Source organism: Oryctolagus cuniculus, chromosome 10 (genome assembly GCF_051225735.1).
Source record: "Oryctolagus cuniculus isolate XC-2025 breed Fujian yellow rabbit chromosome 10, ASM5122573v1, whole genome shotgun sequence".
Taxonomy (NCBI): Eukaryota; Metazoa; Chordata; class Mammalia; order Lagomorpha; family Leporidae; genus Oryctolagus; species Oryctolagus cuniculus.
In genome coordinates, this window is record NC_142876.1 from 28,582,198 (window position 1) to 28,590,125 (window position 7,928).

General features: G+C 55.3%; 1 long non-coding RNA gene across 2 annotated transcripts; it reads right to left on the minus strand.

The window, feature by feature from the left end:
* Positions 1-3,221: 3,221 nt before the first annotated feature.
* LOC149123720 (uncharacterized) lies at positions 3,222-7,519 on the minus strand. Of its 2 annotated transcripts, none has more exons than XR_016215116.1 (3): positions 7,348-7,457; positions 3,702-3,796; positions 3,222-3,358 (listed from the first exon to the last, which is right to left on the minus strand). It is a non-coding gene; the product is annotated as an uncharacterized LOC149123720 (long non-coding RNA). The 2 variants fall into 2 exon arrangements; XR_016215117.1 differs by having other exon boundaries at positions 3,230-3,358; positions 7,376-7,519.
* Positions 7,520-7,928: the final 409 nt, after the last annotated feature.

Sequence of the window (7,928 nt, forward strand, 5' to 3'; positions counted from 1 at the left end):
TGGGGACAGACTCTGGGCCCGGAGCATGGAATCCACAGAGCAGGCTAACTCCCAGAGGAGCACTGCGCGGCCTGAAGTCCCTGCGGCCTCGCTCTTGTAACCCATGACGTCTGACAACCCCCAGGCCACGGAATTCCTTTTCTAGCTTTCCAAAATCAAATATTCCACATACCTGCTGATGGAATGCTGATGACTGCCACTTCCTGTTTGATGTGTTTGCCCTGCCTGTTTGACCTGTCAGCCCTGCCTGTCAGAGAAACCCATCACCCACCGGCTCTTTCAAGAAGGGCCTGGGTGCCCTACACCACCACCCCATCTCTGGAGCTTCTGTTTGCCTCGATTGCTCTGCCTTCCGATGCCAAGGGATTCGGGAAGCAATCTGTGCAGGGAGAGGCACTCGCTCTCACCCACGCCACGGGGACTGGTGGCTGATGGCAATGGGTGAAAGAAGTTGTCATGGTGATGGAGAGGGGCAGGAAGTGTAGGGTTCCCCCGAGGCGGGGGGGGGGGGTTGGGGGAAGGGGGACAGGCGGGAGACTTTACACCGGGTCCCTCAAGAACCAGACCCATGTGAGGAGCAGAACAAGAACACTGCCTGCTCCACGAAGCTAAGAGGATTATTTGTCTCGAACTTGGTACTGAGTCGGGGGAAATCATCCCCCACCCTCCGAGCACTTGTAGGGAAGAAAGGACAGAGAAGACGGGAACCAGAAAACTCTGGAGTAAACTTTGCAAACTTTGAAGGTAACCAGAAAACCTGCTGAGCATCTACTATATGATTGGGCACTCACACCCCACAAATGAGCCCCATTTTTGAACATTTATTCGAGGGTTGGAGAGATGTTGTCGTAGATTCATTCTGAGAGGAGGAGCGTGGTGGGGGCAAGAGGCGCAGAGTCACCACACAGACCTCGGGAGCCGGGTGGAAGCAGGCCAGAGTCAGCAGCCTGCAGACTCATTTTTTTCAGTTGGTACAGCTGCTTATATAGCCAAGGCAGCCAATCTGGTCAAGGGGCGGTCTATGCCCTAACCAATCACAGCCTGTTGCCAGGCAGTTTCCATTGCCAGTGGTCATCTTGACATGGCCTTCTCATTCCACCACAGAGAGACAAATGGAGAAAACTCCTGCCCACTGGTTCATTCCTCAAATGCCCCCAACAGCCCACACTGGGCCTGGACCAAGGCTGGGAGCCAGGAACTCAATCCAGGTGTCTCAGGTGGGTGGCAGGGACCCAATCCCTTGAGCCATCACCTTCTGCCTCCCAGGTTTCTGTTGCTGGGAAGCTGGAGTCAGGAACCAGCGCCAGCTCTCAACACAGGTAGTAAGGCACATGGCACGCACATCCTAACTTGACCTTCACTGCTAGGGTAAACACCTGCCCCCTGAAGGCACCTCACTACCTCACCAACAGCACTTCTGATGCAGGAGGAGTTGAGCGAGCCACACAGGTCTGTGTTAAGGCATGAATGGGAGGCCAGCGAGGCTGGAGAGGGCAAGGACTGAAAACAGCTTTGAGAAGGTGTGAGAAAGAGAATGGCAGCTACATGGGGACGGACACGTCGGGGAGAGCCGACTTCATCTTTTTAATGCGTGAGGCTTGACCACGTGAAGTACACAAGGGAAAACCTAGCCCAGGGGAAGGTTAGGCGTAAGAGAGAGAAGACACTCGATGGGCCAGTAGAGTGTGAAACTGCAGGAGCTGGGAGGCAGCTGGACAGGAGGCGGAACACAGCCCCGCGGTGACTCAGAGAAGAAGCAAGGGGTGTGACCTGGACCGGAGGCTGGGTGGCCACGATGGGGAAGAGCGGCTTCTGGCGATTCCGATTTTTCATTCCATTTTTTTTTTCTAAGTAGGAGGGGACATGATCTCTGGGAAGGGGCTTTTCCAAATCAGAGAAGGCAAGAGACATCACAGAGGTCTGGGAGCAACATCTCCCAGGGCTGGCAGTCCCCCTGGGTGTGTGTCTGGCCAGCCCGTGAGGTGACAGCTTGTTGACCTCAGAAGGGACAGGCCTCCAGGTCCATGGGGACATGGTCCTCCACCAACTCAAAGGGGCAAAAATGGGGTGACCTGTGAAAGCAATGACCATGCTGTGGCTGTGCAGAGGCCTGGGCTGGCACAGGTCCAGGGCCCTCCCAACCCTGCACTGAACCCCATCACACCATGCTGCTCCCCCCTCGCGGTGGCCATTGCCATCCTGATGGACCCTAACCATGGAGCTACACCCAATTCCCTTCCCTGTGGGTTCCCTAAGGTATCCTTGCTAAAAATCTATCTCCCAGGGACAGCACTGTGGTGTAGTAGGCTAAGCCTCTGCTTGCAGTGCCGGCATCCCATCTGGGAGCCAGTTCATGTTCCAGCTGCTCTTCTTCTGATCCAGCTCCCTGCTGATGGTCTGGGAAAGCAGTGGAAGATGGTCCAAGTGCTTGGGCCCTTGCACCTGCATGGGAGACCTGGAAGAAGCTCCTGGCTTCTTGGCTTCGGCTCGGCCCAGCTCTGGCTGTTGCAGTTATTTGGGGAGTGAACCGATGGATAGAAGACCTTTCTCTCTGTCTCTCCCTCTCTCTCTCTCAAATAAATAAATAAATTTAAAAAAAAATTTTTGGTTAAATTCCGCAATCTTTATGCCAACATTTGGCTCCAGCATGGCTCAGAGACGACCCTGGAAACCTACCTCCCCCTCCTCTGGCACTAGCCTACTTCACATGAGTGGGCTTTGTTACACTTGTATTTATTTGTATCAATTTGAAAGACAGAGAGAGATTTGGAGAGATTCAGAGAGAGAGAGAGAGAGAGAGAGAGAGAGAGATCTTCTTCCACTGGCTCAGGAGCCAGGAACTCTATCCTGGTCTCTGGTGCGGGTGACAGGAACCTGAGCACTTGAGCCATCACTGCTGTCTCCCAGGGCCTGCACATCACCCGGAAGCTGGAAGTGGGAGCGGAAGCAGGACTGGAACCCAGGCCCTCCGATCCGAGATGCAGGCATCCCAAGCAGCGTCTGAACCATTGTGCCAAACACTGGCCCCGACCCAGGTGTCTAACAAGATGATGGCGAGGGATTTCAACCCAACAGCGTGGCCAGCATGGACAACTCTGGATCAGCAGCCCCTCCCGACTCAGCTGCTTCCCTAACAGAAGAGAACCTCTGGGGGCTGGTACTGGGGGCTTCAGTGTGTGCATGGAAAACGCATATTGCAAAAAAAATTCATGGATCTCACATTTTCTTTTGCACCAAAATAAACTTCACTTTTAATTTTATTTTCCATGATGTGGAGCCCCCTCCTGCAGTGCCCCATCGACAGAGTGCTTTGTCCGGTCTTCCTCCTCCTCATTAATTCAACATCAGGCAGGGAGTGCTACAAAGAGACGAGCCACATTCCAATCGTATCATCACCACGGAGGAAACAATCCAACACCCAGACCGGCCCGTTAGAGAGGCTGTGAACTGTGGCACAGATAAAGGCCGATCTCTGACCATCCTCCAACCACGGACCTGCTGGGGTGGGGGGAGGGGCGGGGGAGGGCAGAGTGCAGCCCGGGGTTCCTTGATTTGCTCACTCAGCAGAAAGCAGGGCAACAAGTTAAGGAAGCTGCTTAGCCTCTGTGCCTCCTAGCACAGGGCAGGATGAGCAAGAGACGCAAGGCAGCAGACTGCGCTGCCGTAGGAGGGCCCCCCACACCCACGAACACCCCACTCACCCAGCAGGCAGGCCTGTGCGGGCTGATCTAAAGATACATCAGGACAGCGTGTGGCAGCTCCTAAGGCTCTTGTACCCTTTGCATCTCACTGGGTCCTCGAAACAAGCCAGGACAAATCTATTACCATTCCCAGTTTATGGAAGAGAAAACTGAACCCCGGGTAGTTGAATCATCCACAGACCGTAAGTGGCGCTTAGGTCTCCCGACTCCTAGCCCACGGCGTGCGCCCGTGAACGTGCCAGGTCTCCCCCTCTGAGAGGGCGGTGCCTGCATCAGGCATGAGAAACGCCTCTCTGTAAGCTGCCCTTGTCCTCCTCAGGCTCATTGGCAACGGTGCATCAACGCCAAGACGTAAGCGCCACTTTCTAAAGCAAGCCCGCACCAAGTCACAGGACGTGCTCTCCCTGCCTGATGTGGACCAGACAGAGGGGACCCTGGGCTCCCCTGTGTGGTGGGAGGAAGTGGCCCAGGAGTGCATCGATCTGCAGAAGTAGGAGGTCCGGGGCACAGAGTCCCCACTGTTCCGACAGCCACTGCAACTGAAATGGCAGATTCCAAAGTATATCACTTAGCAAATGTAAACACCACTGTTTTTTTCCAGTTGACAAGAAATTTCATCAGTCAGCAAGTATTTTAGGGGCAACTCCCATTTGCCCAGTGCAGTGCTAGGCACAGAGAGATGCAAACACTTAAGAAACACAGGACCGGGGTTGGTGCTATGGCATAATGGATAGAACCACCACCTGTAAGGCCGGCATCCCATATGGGCACCGAGTCCCGCCTGCTCGACTTCCAATCCAGCTCCCTGATAATGGCCCGGGAAAAGCAATGAAGGATGGCCCAAGTGCTTGGGTCCCTGCCACCCATGTGGGAGACCCAGAGCAGCTCCTGACTCCTGGCTTCAGCCTGGCCCAGACCCAGTCATTGCAGCTATCTGGGGAGTGAACCAGCAGATGGAAGATCTTTCGGTGACTCTCGCTGTCTCTGTGTAATTCTGACTTTCAAATAAATCTTTAAAGAACAGAAGGAAGGAAGGAAGGGAGGAAAGAGGAAAGAAGGAAAGAAAGAAAGAAAGAAAGAAGGAAGGAAGGAAAGAAAGAGAAGGAAAGAAGGAAGGGAGGGAGGGAGGGAGGAAGGGAGGAAGGAAGGAAGGAAGGAAGGAAGGAAGGAAGGAAGGAAGGAAGGAGAGAGAAAGGGAGAGGGAAGGAGGGAGGGAGGGAGGGAAGAAACCCAGGCCCTTGCAGAGCTCTTTCCTCACTTTCCCATCTGAAGCTTCCAGGCCAAAGAGAAGAAGGAAGGAAGCTCTCAGAACCTCTGCCCTGTGCGCCAGCCAAGACGCCGATGAGGCCGTCCTGGACGGGCATCTTCAGGTGCTAAAGGAAGACACAACTTCCCCGATGCTCTGGCATAGAACAGGCAGAGGAGGCACCAGGACGGACCCCCACGGTACTGCCTCTCCTCCCTACAGTCCTGGGTGTGCTCTGGTCCTGGATTACCTTGAGAGGGTGCTTCCAGCACAGGGCGGGGCCGGAGGGCTCTGAGTCTGCCTCACTGGCCTATGGGTTACTTTCAGGGCAGGTCTGACCTGGCCTGGTCTAGACTGCTGCTTCCCATGGGGGCCCGCGGAGATGGCTTTACAGGGACTTGTAACCGCCTAAGACTCCCTTCGGTCATTAGAGCATCTCATGGCCATAGAGATCCTGACTCCTCAATGGGATGGCAAGCGACCTTGATGGCAGGGTAGGCGCGGGTCTCCCAGAGCTGTGACCTCTCTTCTTCCATCTCACTTGATTAACCTCCCCTGTCAAAACCCAATCACATGAAGGGATCTGAAAGCAGAATCAGAGCCACCTGCAGCAGCAATAGCACCTTGAGGGGCCGGCGCTGTGGCACAGTGGGTTAACGCCCTGGCCTGAAGCACCAGCATCCCATATGGGCACCAGTTCGAGACCCGACTGCTCTACTTCCAATCCAGCTCCCTGCTAATGAGCCTGGGAAAGCAGTAGAAGATGGCACAAGTGCTTGGGCCCCTGCACCTTCATGGGAGACCTGGAAGAAGCTCCTGGCTTCAGCTCTGGCCAATGGGGTCAATTGGGGAGTGAACCTGCAGATGGAAGACCTCTCTCTCTCTCTGTGTCTCTGCCTCTTCTCTCTCTGTGTAACTCTTTCAAATAAAAAAAAAAATCTTTTAAAAAAATAGCACCTTGATTCTCCAGGTGAGGACAAGCAATGCACTCTTATGAAGAACAGGGAAATCCTAGGCATCAGAGAGGAGGAAGATACTGTGGGTGGTCAGCACCCACTTACAAGAACCACCCTGGTGAGTCCTCTTCCCTCCTAAGACTCTGTGGCCAGCGCCGCGGCTCACTAGGCTAATCCTCCACCTGCGGTGCCAGCACACTGGGTTCTAGTACCAGTTGGGGCGCCAGATTCTGTCCCGGTTGCCCCTCTTCCAGGCCAGCTCTCTGCTGTGGCCCGGGAGGGCAGTGGAAGATGGCCCAAGTGCTTGGGCCCTGCACCCACATGGGAGACCAGGAGGAAGCACCTGACTCCTGGCTTTGGATTGGCACAGCGTGCCAGCCGTAGCAGCCATTTGGGGGGTGAACCAACAGAAGAAAGACCTTTCTCTCTCTCTCTCTCTCTCTCTCTCTCACTGTCTAACTCTGTCCAAAAAAAAAAAAAAAAAAAAAAAAGACTCTCTGTGACAAGCAAAGACTTACTACACCTTTGCATCCACGGGTTCCAGGAACAAGTGAGTGATCTCCTATGAGTCTGTATCCCTTGACCTTGCACCTGAACATTTGTTCACAAAGCGTTGGCCTCAGGTCGGTGCTCGGGGAAACCTCAGAGCCCTTTGCTCTTCCATCATTTTTCTCGGTTATGCTGGAGTCACCCTGAGCTTTGCAGCTCCAGACTCAGGAGAGTTGCAGGTAGGTAGCGACTGGAAGCAGAAGCCTTCAGCCAATATCTTGCTTACACAAGCTGGCAAAAGACACAGGCATCGAAGCACCTATTTTGTGCCAGTGCAGGGAAGCCAAAGCCACTCACTCCAGGAACAGTCCCTGTGCTCCCGAGGCACATGGAAACTTCCGCAGAAGCAGCCCACGCTCCCAGCTCAGCACCCAGGGCCTTGGCTAAAGCTCTGCTGGAGCTGGGGAGCCAGGAGCAGAGCAGGTGCAAGCGCAGCCTCGGGTGGGCGCCAGGGCTGCTGGGAGAAGGCTGGGGAGGCAGATGTCCTCCTACCAACAGTTTTAATAAAATGTGGGCTGCGAAAGGATAGAGATCTGCTTTGCCCACAACAGGAAGCCTTCCCCCCACCTGCTTTGCCGTGCTTCTTCGCAGCGTCTCCTGTTCTTTGTGGACGACTCCGCCCACAGTGTTCTGCACACTCCACCCCCACTGCACTGGGATCTCCATAACTCACAACTGACAGCCTCCAGGCGGGGGTCTTTGTCTTCCAGGCCCCCTGCTGTGCGGGGGTCTCTTGGCCACTCCCTCCTGTCTTGGTCTCCCTGACACTCAGCCTCCCACGTCCCTGACCCCAGACTCCTCGGGGTGATTCTCTTCTTGCCTCCTTTCTTTTTCTGAGCTACCCAGTCTCCCCAGGGCTCCCGCAGCCCCCTCCCCGTAGACTGAAGCCACTTACCCGCGTACCCACAGCGTCCCAGGCTTACCAATGTGAATTACACAGTCCGGACACGAGGAGAGTCCCCCTACAAGCTCGTAAGCTAGGACTTCCGTTCCTTTTCACAAAAGCAGACGCTAACGCACGGCAGCTTGGGGACTGTGGCTTCCTCGAGTTTGTGTCGCTCGTGAGCGGCAAAGCTGGATTTCAGATCAGCCCAGCCTCTAAAGCAAGTTCTGGAAAGCTCCAGGGTGTGGAGCCGCCAACGCCAGGGCGTCTTGTCAACTCCCCGTCCTTTCCGGCAGATCCCTGTGTCCACCTTCCCGAGGGTCAGCTCCACCGAGCCTCAGGCCCTTCCCACGCGTGTGTGCCACTCAGCGTGTGTGGAGCAGAACTTCCCTCATCCCCGCAGGTCCTCACTCTGTCTGCCCCATCTCGGCTCCCCTGGCACTGCTGTGTGCCCAGGCACCTCCCTGGATGCTGGGCTGCTGTGGTCCCCAACTCCCCTCCCCCACTCTCCTTCTTCAGCTCTTCTGGTACCTTCCCAGGCTACCCCTCCCAGTGCACCCTCCCGTCCATTCCTGCAGCTCAAGTCAACCCCC